The following is an 18,440-nucleotide window of genomic DNA, read 5'->3' as shown; positions in this document are numbered from 1 at the left end:
AAATAATGACCATTTATTTTGAAAGGCAGGTTATAATCTAGGTATGGCAAGGCTGAGAGCTCAGGAAACAATTGCCATTGAAAAGATAATTTGTCATACTCAGAGATTCAGAGAGAAGGAGGCACACCACTCCATGGGGGGCACGTGGAGAGGCACCTGGGTTGGTCAGGAGGCAGAAGGAGCTATGGGGGAAATGTGGACAAGAGCCTTTATTGTGGTTTCTGTGGGAAGAATCTGGTGAGGCAGGGTAACCATGCTTAGAATTGACTGGTTTGAATAATTTCAGTGGGCTCTAGGGCATAGGGATATCCCCAGTTGTCTGGTACCTGCCCCTGGGTGGTTAGGGCAGGTGGATAGTGGTCCCACGTGTAAGAGCTCAATAAAGTTAGGTAGTTGAGAGGGTATACGGTCTGAATTGGTTAGTGTGCATAGAATAGGCACAATTACAGGTGAGTTGCTTATCTCTAGAAATTAGCTAACCCTGAAAGGAGAAGTCTCTTCAGGATCATCAAAGCTGAAGATGTCAAAGCATCAAAGAATAAAAGACACGGTGACTACAACAATGTGGGCAATCTGATATAGACATGAATACTAGAGAATCTCATTAATTCAACCCTTAATAAATATTATAAAAAATCTTTGCTAAGTTACATTCATAACTTAATGAAGAGAATAACTTAATGGAGACCATATGGAATAAGAGCTATAAACAAATTACTCTAAATTAGCTTGTGCATAGTTATTTCCTATAAGCTACAAACATTACACACATTGGTATTTATGACTTCCAATGCACTAGAAATCCTCGGAACCCTTAACAGCATGGCTAAAGAAATGTGTGTGTGTTTTTTCTTCTCTACTTCAGTCCCTATATCCCATTATCTGCTGCTCCCCTCTTCGAGTTTGTTGGAATGGTCACATCTTTATATTCATTACAACTAATTTCAAAATGTTTCATGCTCTTGTTCACCAACCACTGAAAACTTCGATTTTAGAAAAGCAAAATCTTCCCCAAGGGCATTTCTGCAACTTTGTCAGTCTATTATTAACTTTAAAATTTGTTCAGAAGTTCCTCATGAAAGGCCCATTGACAATTACTTAACCTGGGAATCATGCTGATTGGCAGGGTTACAGAATTCCATTGATTTGTGTCTTGCTTAAGAGGTTTTTTATCTAATACTTGGTCATGAAACAAATTACATTCTCTTCTGTTAGCCTTAGAGTTTTACCTTTCAGCTTAGCTTTAATCCACTTGGAGTCCACCTTGTCCCTGCTGTTCTTCCCTATGCTTCAGGCAGACTCACTCTGCCTTTGCGGAGCTCTGCTAGTCCCATGGAGGCTTTAGTGTGCTTTCACAAGGTGAGGGGCTTTTGTTGGGGGCTTATTGTGTTCTCCCAAATCAAACTCTATGTTCATATCCTCTTTCTGCCACTTAACAAATGCATGATATTCAGCAAGTTAACTTAATCTTTATAAGCCTTAGTTTCATCCTCTATAAATGAAGTTCGTAATAATAATACTCACTTATAAGGTTATTGTGAGAATTAAATGAGATAATGCGCATAACACACTTAGTGCAGCACCTGGTGCATAATAAATGCTCAATAATGATTACAGTTACTACCGCAGATATCCCAACTTTGTTTTTCTTGAGAGGCTTCCTATATTTTGAGGTCATTTTTTGCAAATTATTGGCCTCATTCATTACGTTCATTTTACTAATTTAAGTCTCAGCATGTAACTCTCTAAATTTAACTACTAACTTCTGGACCTAGAATGCAGAGATTCTTGTAGTGTCTCCCAGATTTTATTTAATCTGAAGTTTTATAAATTCCTGTACATCTAAACCTAAAGTAGGTAGGGCTGTATTATGACTTCTGTGCTTTCCTCCATAAAAAATAATAAAAATTTATAATTTGTGAGTGAGTTGGTATAAAGACAAATATAATCCAGCCTGCATTTATTATTATATTCATTATTGTTATGTCCTTTTTTAATTTTAAGAGACATTAAAATGAAAACATTTTCATGAAGCCCTAAAAGTATCATGGGCCCTGGTGCCTCCCATGCCTAAAAGTGAAGTCAGCCCTAATGGACTCAGACCACAATGAGATTCAAAAAGTCCCAGTGAAGACACACTAAAGATATTGCTGTAGCTCTTTTGTTGATGGGAACAATGGAGCTACTACCAAAATCATTCTTGTAGTAAAATATTATAGAGTGAAAACAGTGTGAAACCCTCTTGAGACCATAGAGTTTAAGAGCCATAGTTCACTGATGTAAATTAGATTCATTGTCAAGGTGATCAGCTTTGAGTCAGAGAGAGGCAGAGCTTGAACTCAGTTCTCTTGATCACCAGTAAGTGTCTTCTTCACCATACTACCTATTGCTCTTCAAGTTTTATTTGAGCTTATGCCAAAATGTAGTTTAAAATCTTTTGTTCCCTCAGGAAAGCAGTATTCTCCAGTTCTACACTGCCATAGATATTATTGACGCTCATGGAACTGAACATGACCTGTTAACTATGTGATGGGACTTGAAATCCCTTTTGCATTACCAGCAACTATGTTTCAGTGTGAACTGACTTTAGATTTATTTAAAATAGCTCTTATTAGTTCTCCTACCTGAGACAAATCAATTTAGCCATTAGTAGATGAACATCAGAGCCCTGATACATCATAGCCCTGATACATCATAGCCCTGATATAAGCAGAAAATGACATGCTTAAATGGGAAGAGTCAAATAGATGGAAAATAGTTAATGATGTTAAATGTTCAGTCAGTCAACAAATATTTGTTGATCATCTATCCTGTACCAGGTCCTATGCTAGGCACTGGTCATAGAAATTTGAAATGAAAGAATAGTTTTTATCTTAATCTACAACATTATTTACTGACAGTGTTACACATATGAGTGAAGTTTTGATTTCTGATTATAGAAGTAACATGTGGTTATAGAGAACAATTTGTAAATTATCCTTTAACTTAGACATTGCATTTTATTTTGTATGTACAGCACTTATAATGAATATTCTTTGCTTTCATTTGTTTGAAAAAATAGTTTCTGTAAGCACAAAATTCTAAAAGTTGGTAGTTATTTTCTTGCAGTATTTTGAAGATATTATTTCACTGTTTTCTAGCTTTCATTGATTTTTGTTGAAAAGTTAACATGTTAGTCTAATTTAGCATAATTTGTCCTTTTTTCCTAGAAACATTTATAAACTTTTCTGTGTCACTTTACATCAATGTGTCTAAGTAAACAATTACTTTATTTATCTGGTTTGGGATTTGTTTGGGTTTCCTGGACCTGAGAATTTGAACCTTTCTACAATTCTGGAAAATTTCCAGTATTTTCTTGGATATTACCTTTCTTTATTCCATTGTGTTTTTCTGAAACTCTTAACTGAATATAGTTAAGCTTCCTTACTATAGACCTTTCTTTTTATCTTGTTTATCTCTATCATTCATTTTGAGTAACTTCTTCAGATTTAATTTACAGTTTACAAATTTCCTTTCAGCTAGGTCTAACTGCTATTTCACTTATTAACAGAGTTTCTCATTTTAATCATTATATATTTTTATTTCTGTAAGTTTTATTTTTTTAACTTGCTTGGCCATATTATAATTCTCTTGGTCCCATTCATATTTTCAGTACTTTTAAATAATTTTAAAGTACATTAACATTTCATATTCTGGTATCAAATGTTTCCCAAATCCATATTCTAATTCTTCAGTTCATTGTTTCTGCGAACTCTTGGTTATGGTGGTTTACGTATTCTGGCATTTAGTGGTTTTTAGTTTGAGCTCATGTTTCCTGGAACACTCTATATAAGAATTTTTTGTGTTCTGGGTTTACAGTACTTACAGTAGAGATGAACTGCATTTGCTATGCTGTGACACTGCTTGGAGCAGCTTGTACAGAATTAGATTTTCCCTCCATCCTGCTCCCAAATTCCTCTAGGGTACCTCTATTCCATGGAAGTAGGTGGTCTGGTCATGACATCCCTGATGAAGGACTCCTACAGAGGGACTGAAGTCCCAAAAGCCAGGAAGCAAAGAGGAAAAAAGGAACTAACATTTGTTAAGTGGTTATTACATTACAAGGTCCAAAGTAGTTTTATATCCAATCTATTTTTTTTAATTTGGAAAGTTCTTCTTGATATCTCTTATCTTGAAGATGCTGACAACCTTACATCCACATAACTTGCTAAGGGACTCAAACAACTAGGGAAGCCTAGAATGAACTGGTCTCCCAAATACACTGGCCGTTTCAGACATCATCTTGGTCTTGACTCACAGTTTTGTAGTGAATCCCAACACTAATTTAGCCTCTTGGGTCGTAGATCCAGGTTTCCCCAAGATGCATGTATATTTGAATATCGCATCCTCTGGCAGCATATACCAAGTGGCCAGGCAACAATGATTCCAGCTTTGCAATAATATACAGGTTAATTATACTCTTGTGACAGTTCTTTTGTCTTTATAGCCAAAGAAAGATTATGTTTGTTGACAGTGATTAAGTATCTATCGACATTTCTGAGAAATGTCCAGCACTATTTCACAGCCTTCCTAATCCAACTTGATCAATAATCTTGTAGGCAAACTACCAGTATTTCCATAGGATAGTTTCCATATGGATCATCCCATGTTAACTATTAAAGCATTTAAGATGAAATATTAAGCCTAAATGGAGAGGCTTTAAGAACGAAGACCAGCTGTTGTGTCTATGCACTTAGTGATTAAACAACTAGAATCAGTATTGCATTTGGACACATGGCTGAAGATGTACTCTGTGTGAGGAATATGCTCTTGAGGGAAAAGAAGCTTTGCATTTGCATATGGCTACTGTGAAAAAAAGAGAGAAACTTAAAAGCCAGGTACTGGTCAGGTACAGTGGCTCATGACTATAATCCCAGCACTTTGAGAGGCCGCAGTGGGCGGATCACTTGAGGTCAGGAGTTTGAGGTCAGGAGATCACTTGAGGTCAGTTCAGCCTGGCCAATATGGTGAAATCCCGTCTCTACTAAAAATACAAAAATTAGCCAGGCATGGTGTCATGCACCTGTAATCCTAGCTACTCAGAAGGCTGAGGCAGGAGAATTGCTTGAATCCGGGAAGTGGAGGTTGAAGCAGCCAAGATCACGCCATTGCACCCCAGCCTGGGTGACTAGAGTGAAACTCCATCTCAAAACAAAAAAACAAATAACAAAAAAAGCCAGGTACTATCTTCAGCTACTTGACAGGAGTAAAAAGTGAAAGCTTTGAAAGTTATTGATTACAAGGCAGCCATGATAAACTGTGGAGTTTTAATTAAATCCTACACAGTGGCAATGAGGGCCCAGACCCAATACTGTCTTATGTTTTAGGAATTAAGCATTTACAGAGCCTGTACGGGCATCTAAGTGGCCTGCCCCTAGTAGATCTATGCTGCCCAAAGTGGTAGCACTGGCCATGTGTAGCTATTTAAATTTAAGTTGATTAAAATTAAGCATAGTTTAAAATTTAGCTCCTCAGTCTCACTACAGGCTGAGTATTCCTAATTCAAAAATCTAGTATCTGTAATGGCGCCAAACGTGCAACTTTAAGTACCAACACGATGCTCAAAGGAAATGCTTATGGAGCATTTCAGTTTTAATTTTTAGATTAAACATGCTGAACTGATAAGTATGTATGATGTAAGTACTCCAAAATCTAAAAAAAAAAAAAATCCAAAATCCAAAACACTTCTGGTCCCAAGCATTTTACATAAGGAATACTAAACTATATCTACATTTCAGGTACTCAAGAGTGACATGTGGCTAGTGGCTACTGTCTTGGACAGCATAGATCAAGAACAGTTCCATGATTGCAGAAAGTTTTCTTGGACAGCCCTGTATTAGATGTTCAATAAACACATGTTGATGGAACACAGTTCCATCATTGCAGAAAGTTTTCTCGGACAGCGTTGTGTTAGATGTTCGATAAACACATGTTGAGTGAATGAATAAATGACTGTCTAACATTCGAAAGGGGAGAAAAGATAATGCTTTTGCAAGAAGTTGAGCCAGTCCTTTTAAAGAGCACAAAATTTTATTTGTTGGGGGAAAAGAAAGAGGTGAAGTGATAGAATGACATTGTAAGAAGTATAATGTCACAGTTCCATTAGACATTGCCTGGATTTCGGTGACAAACTCATCCTTTGAAATCTTCAGCAGTTTGTTTTAAGAAGATGTGTGTGGGTGGAGACTTCATCGAGGAGCTCAGTGGAGAGCGTGTGTTTCCTAGGAGGGTTAGCAAGGTGTAGAAAAGAGGGTTGACCTAAGGGGGAAGGAGCCAGGAGATGCAGGAGGCCATAAGAGCATTTGTCCACCAAAGACAGACAGGAAACTTAGGGACAGCTTTGAAATTCCACAGGTCGTGGAACTGGGCTCAAGCCCGTTTTGCCTCTAATTAAAGTACCCTGGCTGATGTCTAGGCTCTACTTTATACACTGTTTCAAGGGTTGGCAAATTACAGTCTGCAGGCCAAATCTGGCCTACCAGCTGTGTTTACAAAGCCTACAGTCTAAGAATGACTTTTACACTTTTAAATTATTCTAAAAAGTAAAATAAAAAGAATGTTTAATGACCCATAACACTTACAGGTAATTCAAATTTCACTGTTTATAAAACTTTTGTTAGAACAGTCACCTCATTTGTTTACGTATTATCTATTGCTGACTTTATGCGACAGTAGAGGAGTTGAGCAGGTATGACAAAGACCCCATGGCCTCCAAAGCTTAAAATATTTATACTCTAGCCCTTTTTAGAAATAATTTTTCAACCTCTATACGATATCATCAATAGTGAGAGCAGGGATGTGCATATTAGATACAGGGGTTGAGTATCCTTTATTCGAAATGCCTGGGACCAGAATAAAAGTGTTTTATTTTTTAGATTTTGAAGTGTTTTAGATTTTGGATGTTTTCAGATTTTGGAATATTTACATTGTATTCAGCATCCCTAATTTGAAAATCTGAAATCCAAAATGCTCCAGTGAACATTTCCTTTGAGCATCAAGTCAGTGCTCAAAAACTATCAGATTTTGGAGTATTTTGGATTTCAAATTTTTGGATTAGGGATACTCTGCCTGTGTCACAAAACACTGGGTCAAGGAATGGGCTGCACTATGGTATTCCTGCTTCATGTGAAACCAGAACACAATGGAAGCTTTCAAAAGATGAGAGATGAGGAGGAGTAGAGAATTAGAAGGAAAAACAAAGCAAACAAACAAGAAACAACAAACTCTACATCAAATGCAAACCGCTAATTCTTTTTTTTAATGAGATGGAGTCTCGCTCTGTCGCCCAGGCTGGAGTGTAGTGGCACGATCTCAGCTCACTGCAACCTCCGCCTCCCAAGTTCAAATGATTCTCATGCCTCAGCCTCCCAAGTAGCTGGGATTACAGGCATCTGCCACCACACCCGCTTTGTGTGTGTGTGTGTGTGTGTGTGTGTGTGTGTAGTAGAGAAGGGGTTTTGCCATGTTGGCCAGTGTGGTCTCAATCTCCTAGCCTTAAGTGATCCACCTGCCTCAGCCTCCCAAATTGTTGGGATTACAGGCGTGAGCCACCATGCCTCGCCCAAACTGTTAAATTTTTTTTTTATTGATGATAGTATGAAATTGGACAGATAAACAGAAAACTTTGTGAACTATGCCGATTAATCATCTCAGCTTTCTGAGGATCAGTTTAACATCACATGGTCTTCACTCCTCATCTGGTTATTTTGAAGTTCGAATGCAAAAATATACATGAAAGCACTTTGTTATACAAGTGTGAGGTATAATTCCTACTGGTAATAAGTAGGATAAAGAAGTTGAATACATATTAGAGACAGATAAACAATACTTCACCTGGGAGTTAGTGGACCAAGTGTTCCAAAATAACTAACATGACTATCACTGAGCTGCAGCCGGGGCCAAGTGATCTCCCCATAGCAGGAAAATTCCAAGTATGCCAAGCAGTCCAACTGAACGAGCAACTGCCACTCACATGCTGTCACACCCCCTCCAGCCTGGGGAAGAGGACAAGCTGTCCACTGGGCAGCAGACAACAAATGCCCGTCTTTATTACAGAGCAGTCCACCTCCAGATGCTGCAGGCCATTTGCTCAATGGACACCTAGTTAGTGCCCCTCATGGGAAGGCCCTTTGCTAAAGTCAGCAGGACAGAAGGAGGAGAAGCTGAAATGGTGGACCCTGTTTTTCAAAACGTATAATCTCCTTGGAGCAATAAGAAAACATATTAGATTATTGATGACTATCAAGTGACAAATGAGAAATTCTGGAAACAAGTTATAGAACTGTTCGAAAAAGAGTGACGTAAAAAGTCAGCAGAAGTAGTCAATAAAAGCCTCCTAAAGAAGGAAGGGGGAATCGGATTGAAGCTTAAAGACTGATTGGAACAAGGGGTGGGGAAAAAGGCATCACAGGTGAGGAAATGGAAAAGCTATGGGTCTGCATAGGATGGGAGAGAGAAACACTCCAAAAAAGGAGCAGTCAGCCAGGCTGAAGCAGATGGGTATGGTGGGGAGAGTCTGGAGATAGAGCAGAGAAGGATAGGGAAGGATGGGGGTTTTGGAAGATTTCTGAAAGCCAGGATGAAGGATTTGTCCAATTGACAATGGGGAAACTTAGCATATTTATACAAAGAAAAGGAGTAAGAAATTGGCATTCATCAAAGCAATAGCACAGGAAAGAGTTATGGAGGCACGAAGGAAACAGAAAATTCTGATGATATTCTAGTAGGAGAGAGATGAGCAGTAAGAAACAGAGTATACAACTTAGCCCTTATAAGAGAGGAGAGAAAACATCAAATAGAGCTCCTGAGAGTAAGGTATAGCAAGGGTCTAGGAACAATAAAGGTGGAAATTGTGCAGCTAGTGCTGTAAATTTAGGCGCATCACAGTACTTTACTTACAAAAGAATCTGATGAACATCTTTGAAAAGATGATGGGTACAAGCACTAGCCCAGGTTACTTGCTCACCAGAAAAAGTGTCCTATACAACTGGGGAACCAGAGATGTTCCCTAATCTACTGGACAAAGAAAGGATTAGAATAAAAGGGAAAGTGGCTCCAGAAGAGAGAGATTTAGAGGACACTTGCTAAAGACATTGTTATGGTCTAAAAATGCATTCCCCAAAATTCAGATGTGGAAATCCTAACCCCCAGGATGATGTTATTATAAGGTAGGGCCTTTGAAAGATGATTAGGTCATGAGGGTGGAGTCCTCATAGATGGGATTCAAGCCCTTATAAAATTATAAGAGGCCCCAGAGAGAGCTGCATTGTCTTTCCCCATCTGAGGACACAACAAGAAGACACCATCTATAAAGTAGGGAGCAGGCCCTCAGCAGACACTGAATCTGCCAGCCCCTGGATATTTAATTTCCCATCTTCCAGAACTGTGAGAAACAAATTTCTGTGGTTTTTAAGCCACCCAGTTTATGTTACAGCAGCCCAAACAAATTAAGTAAACCATCAACCCTGACTGAAACAGGGAGAGGCATTCTAAGTGGAGCTCAGGATATTATCTCTTGACACAGCTTTCCAGAGCTTCTCCCTGAATTTTTGAGGAAAATGTGGAAGAAGTGTAATACTTAACAGTGAATCAAACCCATTATCTTTACTATTAGGGAAGTTTCAGAAAACAGACAGCACAGTCACCCTCTTAAAAAAAAATTTTTTTTTTCCACCTTCTTTTTTGACCTAAGGTAGCATTTTCCATTTTAGTGTGGTAATAATTAGGGCAACATAGTGGCTACACCAATCTCAGTGGCCCATAGGTGACCACGTCCTCATTGGTATGTTGAGAAACGGTAATCGATGCTCTGAGGGTGGGAGAAGACCGTCAGAAGGACGCACACATGAAGGTCCATGACCACCTGCCCATGAAGATTATACGAGGAGTGTAAAGACTCCTGTTTCACTGAAAATGGCTAATGGCAGATGCTACTGTTGTGATGTTGTTGTTGTTGGTTTGAGACAGGGTCTTGCTCTGTCGCTTAGGCTGGAGTGCTGTAGTGTGACCATAACTCACTGCAACCTTGAACTCCAGAAGTCAAGGGATCCTCCTGCCTCAGCCTCCCAAAGTCCTGGAAGTACAGGCATGAGCCTTCATACTGGCCAGATGCTACTGTTTTTACACTGTCTTTATGACCCAGATTTTAACCATTCAAGTTGGTGACCAACCCTAAAAATTCTGGCTCATATAATACAGCAAAAAATGTTTTAAATCAATTAAAGAAGAATATTTTTGTTAGTTTTTCCAACAGATTTAGCATTGGGTATAGTTTTTACTAGAAGTCATGAATCTTTAAGGTGATGCTTTAAAGAAGACTTTTACTGCCATGTCAATGACCCCCCCAGTTTGAGTAAATCAGACTGGCTAGAAATGAATCACCCAAACGCCAGTTTCATCTTACATGGGGATGCTTGTCAACACTGACATAAATTCACTTATGCTTGTACAAGAATAACATGACTGGAGAAAAGTAATAATAAATGAAACCTATTCCATGATTAAGATGGCTTTACAGGTATGAAATAGAAAATAACCAATTATCAAATTGATCTTGCATGCTTGATAAAATGGTCTTGTTAGGAAAAAAGTAAACAAAATCTTTACTACTTCATGATGCATTATAATGCATCACCTCCATGTACAAGTAAATTTAGTATGGATGGTGAGAAGATGTGAACTATTCAGTTTTATATTTAAGGAGATGTCCAAAACATCTAAACCTTTTGCTAATCAATCCACAACCACTTGAGTAACTAGAATGGACAGGTATTGAAAGCAATGAAATTGAAACATGGTTCTAGGCTAACTTCTGTAGAATGGAGGGATTATACTACTAAATGAACTAAATTCTATGAAGAATAGAGACATAGTTATATAATATCACATGGTATATTTCTGCCAACAGAGAGGGAAGGATAATGGTTAAACTTAAAAATAAAAGGTAACTGCTTTATTTCAGAAAGTGAATCTAAAAGCTTTCTCATTGTTCATTTAAAAAAAAAAAAACTTCTGCATTAAATTCTTCCTACTACGTTTTAATGTGGCTCTTTAGGCAATCAGAGTTAGATTATAGAAATTCTAAGAAACTCTTCCAAAAGTAAATTTTTTAAAAAATGTCAAGAGAAAAGACAAATTGCTAGCATGGAAAAATTATTTGTTTACCTTTCAGATGAAAATAAAACACTTTTAAATGTTCAGGTGCTTAAGAAGGTTATTTTTTAAATCATGAAGTTCAGGTCAGTTTCTACAGTGAATACTAATAAGTAGTGAATAATTTTGGTACATTCTTCAATGCCATAAATTCAACAATTGTACAATGTGAAAATAAAGGAATATATTTACTCATCTGTTGGGAGTACCACTTCCTGAACTGTAATTAAAGGACAGCACATAAAACATTTTCTTGTTAAACAACCTAACATATTTGGAGTTGGGATACTATCCAGGGAATATAGATGCAAATGAAGAGGAGAACTTATTTGGGTAATCGTTGTACTTGATTATTAAAAGTCTCTCTCTTTTCTGCTTAAAGTTGGATTGCTCTGAGGGAAATGTTTATTTTAAAGCAGGAAATCAGGAAAATGAAGGTAGACACAGCAAAGTCTACAATTTATGGGGTAAAGAAATGCTGTAGTTGGAATTTAAAGTTAAACATAATTTAATTAACATTTGTTTTTTGGCTAGGAAAAAAAAGAAGCACCATCTTCCTATTCAAGGAACATGTGTTTTCGACACAAATAAGTCCAGAAGCAGAAACCATGGCATATGGCAGAAGTGCCCAACACAACCCACATCAATGAAGGCATTGTGGCCCTCTAGCTAGCAAGTGTAGGCCACTGAGATGGCTGACTGTGGACCTGGTGTAGGGGGTCTCTGCTCACTGACACAATGTGGAATTCAACAGAGAATAAAACTGTCTCTATCAGAAACTAGAACCATTCATAGAATATTACAAAATGATGCTTCCAGTAGACAGACAATGCCAAGATATACACTTGCTACACCACTTGGGAGCCTGTGTCCTATGGCACTGGGAGAAATATATCTGCAGGTCCAGAGAACACTATCGTTGAATGCTAGCATCACAGTGGTTCATCACAACATAAAGCCTCACTCTTTCAGGAAAAACAAGTTATTCTTATTTAACTGAACTGATCTGGATTTTCTTCTAGTTTTCGTGGGTGGATTTAAATTTTATCAGTGCTGGAACTTACAGAAAATTCAGAATACAAAGTTAGGTATGAAAATAAATTTTTGTAAGAATGAGAAAATATATCACAACAAATTATAAATTTTTAAAAACAGCATTGCCAAATCTAAAAATTCACATGGCTCTTGTAATTAAAGGTCTAACACATCTATGTAATATCTTTTTCTACAGTGTTGATAGTATGTCCTTTGATCATCTCTTCATATGAAAATTACTTTGTAATCCAATTTGGAGAGAAAATAGAAATAATTTATTCTTTCTTTTAGCATAGTTTATTGAACTTTTAAAAATTATTTATAGTTTAGAAAAGTTTTTTTCTAACTTCACAACTCATTATTGGGAATGGCCTGTATATTTGTAGGAAACTTCTATCAAATTTCTTTTATACATGTGTTGTAAGATTTCAGGGCATGTCAAGTTTTCATACACAGTGACCAATTCATAGCATTCTCAGAACTTAATTTTGTGGGTCATTCTGGTGGGAACCACCAGACTATGTCAGGACAGCCTTCGAATTGCTAAGATGCAACCAAATATATTGGGATGCATAAAACATGTCATGTCACATACAGATATGCTCACTGATTTGCTACAGGTTTGCTCTTCCAAATACAGGAATTCCAGTAAATTTTATTAGCAAAATTCCAATAAAAATGGAAAAAAGTGTGTAGTGCTTTTGTAATTATATATGCCACTTATTGTCTATACTCCTGACCAGAGAGAACTTATGTTTTGACAAAAGAACATCAATGAAAACTGACTTTTCTGTCTACAACTTCACACACTGATTATTAGAAGAATTTTCTACAATCTAGCTCATGGCTCTGCACGTTACAAACTTTTCTTTTTTCTTCTATGTCTGTACACTTCACTGGCAGCTGCTGCTGATTGTGTTCATGGCACGATTCCACTTCTGGCACTGCATCATTGTGCCATGACGCTGTGAGTCAGCACAGAGGGCAGTGGGCGTATTCCTGAAGTTCTTCCACACCTAGCAACCACTTCCCTACACGGAGAAGGGACTGCGAATCACACAAATACTTCTCAAACTCAGAGTATTCCCAATTCAACTTCCCCTTAGTCAAATTTTGACCTATGGCCAATCCAGCATAGTGACACATGAGAAATGGTGACAGATTACATCAGAAGGGAAAGAGACAACAGTCTTAGCTGGTCTTAACGTTAATTCTACACAAACATCTGATCGTGTAAGTATATTGCTAGGGCTTCCTCCCTAGCCTTGAAAGAAGATTGCAAATGAGGAGACCTGAAACTTAACAATCACGATTAAGTTCATCTCTGCTAGTTATTAACCCATCACAGACTTCTTGGTTTCTCCAAAAAACATTACTTATCATAAGTTAATCTCTTAAAGCTTGGTCAGTGAAACTGAGACTAGAATGTCATAACTAAACTTGAAGAGCTTCCCTGAAGGTGCTCTAAGCTAAACTCAAATACCTGTATTCAGAATTAGTGTGGGCAATTGTAAAACAGTAAGCATCATTTTAGTAATCTGAAACAGCAAATTCCAATTTGGGAGCAGATAAAGTTATGTAATTACTATGTTGGAAAGGCATGTTCTTGACCAAAGTGGAAGAAATCCTGGCACTCTATGCTGTTTCTAACTAGTTCCTTTACAAAGTACTTCAAGGCTTTGGCACAACAGAGAAATAAACTTCCATGTTGTTTAAGCCACTGTAACTGGGCTTTGTCTATTATTTGCAGCCCAAAGTAAACTTAACTGCAAGAGGCAGTATCAGGATTACCTGGGAAGCTTTGCTGAATTATCTCCTCCTCCATTCTGCCGTCCTCCAACACATGGAGGGGTAGAGTTCTGAGGCCTGCTGCCGGAGAAGAGGAGTAAGAAGAGAAACACTACTTGGTGCAGTGAAACATACCACCCTAAAAATTTAGTGGATTAAAACAACCACCGTTTATTATAATTTTTCATGATTCAGCTGGATATATCAGCTCAGCTGGGCAGGTCAGTTCCACATGGTGTCAGCTGGGATTTCCTGTGTGGGGAGGCTGGCTGGGTCTCTCCACGTGGTCTGTCACTATGCAGTAGTCTAGCCTGAGTTCCTTTACATGGTAGTTGGAGCCCAAGACAGTGAAAGAAAAGGCTGCCAAGTCTCATAAAGCCCAGGCCTAAAATTAGAACTTCCATCACATTGGACAGGTCAAAGTAAGTCACCAGGCCAGCCAGATTCTAAGGGAGGGAAAAGAGACATTCCCTCTTGATGGGGGAAGTGGGCTGTAGGTACAGGGTGGAAAAATGTATTGGCAGCTGTCTTCGTAGAAAGTCTACATGCCTAGAGAAGTAAAATGATTGCTACGAGGACAAAAAAGTGGTAATAAAGTGGAATCCAGGTTTTTGTCCTTTTGGCACCAAGAACTCCAGTCTGTATCTGTCAGACTCCCCTTCCTCTCCCTCCAGGCACTCAATCACTTGCCCTTGTAGAAAATTGAGAGTGCTGGGAAAAGGGATGCCATCTGCTCTCTTCGACTGGGCCAGCCAGGGTGGAGCCACCACGGCAATCATGTTCCACAGTCTAGCCTTCAGCAGTGCAGGCCTCGAAACTGAAGTGAGAGGTGTCAAGAGCACTGCACAATAAAAGAGTAAACGTCATTTAATACAGTTTTATTATATGGAGTGTGTTGTATCTGTGTTTATGTGATTTTGATATGTGATATATTTCTCACTGTGGCTCATAGTCAAAAAGTTTGAAAGCCACTTGCGTAGAACATAGCAGGCGCCCAATTAGTGTGTTAAACACAATATTTCCATCATCCTGTTAGGATCCCTTCTGGGACTCACCGACAGATTTCTGCTCTTTGTCTCCCCTTTTCTATGGGGACTACTCTCCTTCTGTTCACATTACTTCTGGTATCATATTGTGATCAATTATGCTATCATCTTCTTTTACATTGTCATTCATGTCCCTGATTGTCTTAAATAAAGTTCAGCTTTTCACAAGGTTTTATCACTTCTTACTTTGCTTTTTTTTTTTTTTCCCCCTTGATCATTTTCAGAGAATCTCCAAGTGGCTAGTTTCACTCATTATTTGGAATGTGAAAGACACCTGCGATTTTCACCTGACCAGCATTGGTTCTGTCATCTGGCAATAGTCCCCTAACTTTTCTACTCTGTGTAGTTCTGGTAGGCTGTCCTGTAAAGTGGGCGTGTGACCCAGGCTGTCTAAAGTTTTCCGTGATACTCAGTATGTGGCCCTTAGTTTTAAAAACCTTGAGAACCTGGAGTCATTTTTCCTTCTGCATGTAAGACCTTCTTTTACATGCAGACCTTCTTTTACAGCTAGACCCAGATGAAGGCAGGCAGCTGGAGAGCAACGATTCTGGCAACATAGGGGGAGCATCAAGTTCCAGCCATGCCTGCTGTGTTGACTTCAGTTCTCAAAACAGCATTCTGTTATCATTGCTTGAATTTAAGAAAAGGGGTTGGTCCCACTTATCTCATAACCAAAGTGATCTTTGGCAACAGGTGCTGGTGATGGGAGCTCTTAGTGGACACCAGGCTGCCCAATGAGAAGGACTGATACAGAAAGTGGGGTAGGCTTAAAGAGGCTAGAAGCTCGATTCAGTACCAGTTGAATCTAATTATGTACACTATGCAAGTGGGAAGGAAGCGTGTAAACTGGGAATGATGACAGGAAACAAATAGAGTTAAACGAATAAAGACCATGTATGGGAGGTCTCCCTGTAGGGCCAACAATTGAACTAATTCAATTAGCAGGCAATTTAAAAATCTTTCAGATTCAGCGTGCTTTGTTTAGAGGAGGAAATTATTGTATACAATGACTGCATAAAAATAAAGACTCCTACAAGTATAGCAATTAGTCTCTTGTTTTTCATTTTAATTACTTTAAAAAGACAAGAAACACAAAAATTATGGGAACAGAAAGAATATTTTCAAATTAAGTTTGAATGAGTTATTCTAGAATGGCAGAAGGTAAAATTAGACACAGCTAGTTACCCAAGTGTCTGTGATGTTTTAACGTTTCTAGGTGATGGTCTTCCCGTGGGCTTTGTTTCCTGGGTAGAAGATCCCTGGAAGCACACATTTTTTTGAAGATACTAAAAAGTAAATTACTGTGATTTAAAAAACAGCTCAATGTAGCTCACAGAATATAATAAATTAATACTTAATTAAGAACCTAATGAAGCCTACCCAGTTTCTAATACACTAAAGAATTACACCTAGGAGTGAAATGCAGAGAGCTTCCAATACACTGTAGCATGAACAGCTGACTGAGAAGATGTTAGTTGTATAAGACAGTAAGAAGGCTTAACTCCACATACCTGTTCTTAATGAGCCAGTACAAAACTTATGTCGTTCTAAATGACCAGTTTAAAAAGAAGATTCACTCCTTTCTTTCATCTGTTTTCCTTCTCCGAAAATCTTTATAGAGCCTCAAGCATCTCTGATCTCAATTTTCTCAATTTTTACCTTATTTCTGGGCTCCCCATGTTTCAGTGGGCTTTTATAAGATTTCTGCCAAAGCATCCTCATGTTTAAGTGGCTAACCTGCTTCCATGAGAGTCCTTAAAAATAACACCTGCTACTAGAATTATACATGTCCCAACTTACATTGTTTTTAGTAACTTTCTCTGGCTACCACTGGCCCTACTCCATTTCTATTCACTATTGCTCAATTTCAGTAATTATTTCTGAGTTTTTGGTACATTAATAATTAAGGAATTCTACCACAATTCCCAGAATGTCAAATCTAAAGGATATGCTCTAGTGTTCATTTGACCTGATCTTTCTCAAAGACTTTCTTCCCCTTGGCTTTCCATACAATGCTTTCTACTGGTTTTCCTAATTCTTCAGATTTTACTTCCTTTTCTGTTCTCCAGAGCTTCCTGAATTGTCAGTCACGGTGCTGTTCAGTGGTGAAATTATCCACCTGACTGTTTCACCTGTGCTTCAAACAATCTCAGGGTGTCCAAAAGGAGCCTCATTAAGCTCCTTGTTTTGGATAATTGCATCTATCAACCAAGCTAGAACATTTGAGTCCTTTACTCTCCATTTCTTCCAGAGTTAGTAAGACATATCCATGGCCATGACCCTAGTTCAAACTCTTATCATCCATAAATTAGCTTTCTAAATGGTCTCTGAGCCTTTATTCTTCCCCACATCACCTTCTCCCATAGCTCATCTTCCCTTCTCACTGCCAAACTCTGTGATTTCCTGAAAACACAAATATGATTGTTTGATACTCTTACTTTAAATCCATCAATGCTTTTCAATATCTGCAGGAGCGCTTCTCACACATTAATGTGACCCTGAATCACCTGGGGATCTTGTTAAAATGTGCTTCTAGCCTGGAGTGGAGTCTAGCAAGGTTCATGTGATGCTGCTGGTCCTTGGACCACACTTTGAGTAGTGGGGGTTTATAACTTAATTTTCAAATCTTATAGTATAGAATACCAGGCTCATTACAATCTAGTCCATTGCCCAGAATGCATCTGTGATGACTCTATCATGTGTAACCTTTATTCCACCTCCATCCCTTGCACATGCTATTGCCTCTGACCAATGCGCTCTCCTCCCACCCTGCTTCCCCAGGAAATTTCCTTCTATTGATTAATTAGTTGGTTGATCATTCATTCATTAACCCTGATTGATCTTAAGAGTGACCTCCTCTAGATTGGCGTGAACCCGGGAGGCGGAGCTTGCAGCGAGCCCAGATCGCGCCACTGCGCTCCAGCCTGGGCAACAGAACAAGACTCCGTCTCAAAAAAAAAGAGTGACCTCCTCTAACAAGACCTTTCTGGCAGACTCTCCAAGATAGAATTAGGTAAGTGTCCTTCCACTGTTTTAGTAGCACTTTCATCCGGGACATTTTTCAATTATATCATCTGACATAGACAATAACGGAGCTGCTTACACGTATTTGTTCCCCACCCTTACCCTGCAGCTAGTCCATGATTCCTTGAGGGCAAACTCTATCTTACACTCTTTGTTTCCTGCAGGCCCAGCACAATGCCTGGCACAAAGTGAGCTTTCAGATATTTATTAAACTTTGTGCTTTCCTTATGAAACGCCTCCCACCAACTTTGCAGGCAAGGGGTCTGAGTAGGTCAGGAGATTGAATTCATTGACCTTCACAGTTTCCTAGCCACATTTCTTATATCTTTTGTCATTCAGGAAAATAGGCACCAGCTG

General features: G+C 38.5%; 1 long non-coding RNA gene across 1 annotated transcript in view; it reads right to left on the bottom strand.

Annotated features, from left to right (window-relative positions):
• LOC103883810 overlaps nt 1-7,972 on the bottom strand; it is a 46,766-nt gene extending 38,794 nt beyond the window's left edge. Inside the window, exons 1-2 of the long non-coding RNA XR_004184333.1 lie at nt 7,873-7,972; nt 3,866-4,030 (exon numbers count right to left, since the gene is read on the bottom strand). This is a non-coding gene — a long non-coding RNA (uncharacterized LOC103883810). The remainder of the gene's footprint in view (nt 1-3,865; nt 4,031-7,872) is intronic.
• Between the last annotated feature and the right edge of the window lie 10,468 nt (nt 7,973-18,440).

Source organism: Papio anubis, chromosome 6, assembly GCF_008728515.1.
Source record: "Papio anubis isolate 15944 chromosome 6, Panubis1.0, whole genome shotgun sequence".
Taxonomy (NCBI): domain Eukaryota; kingdom Metazoa; phylum Chordata; class Mammalia; order Primates; family Cercopithecidae; genus Papio; species Papio anubis.
Note: the sequence above shows the minus strand (reverse complement) of the source record. Positions and strands in the feature narration are given on the sequence as shown.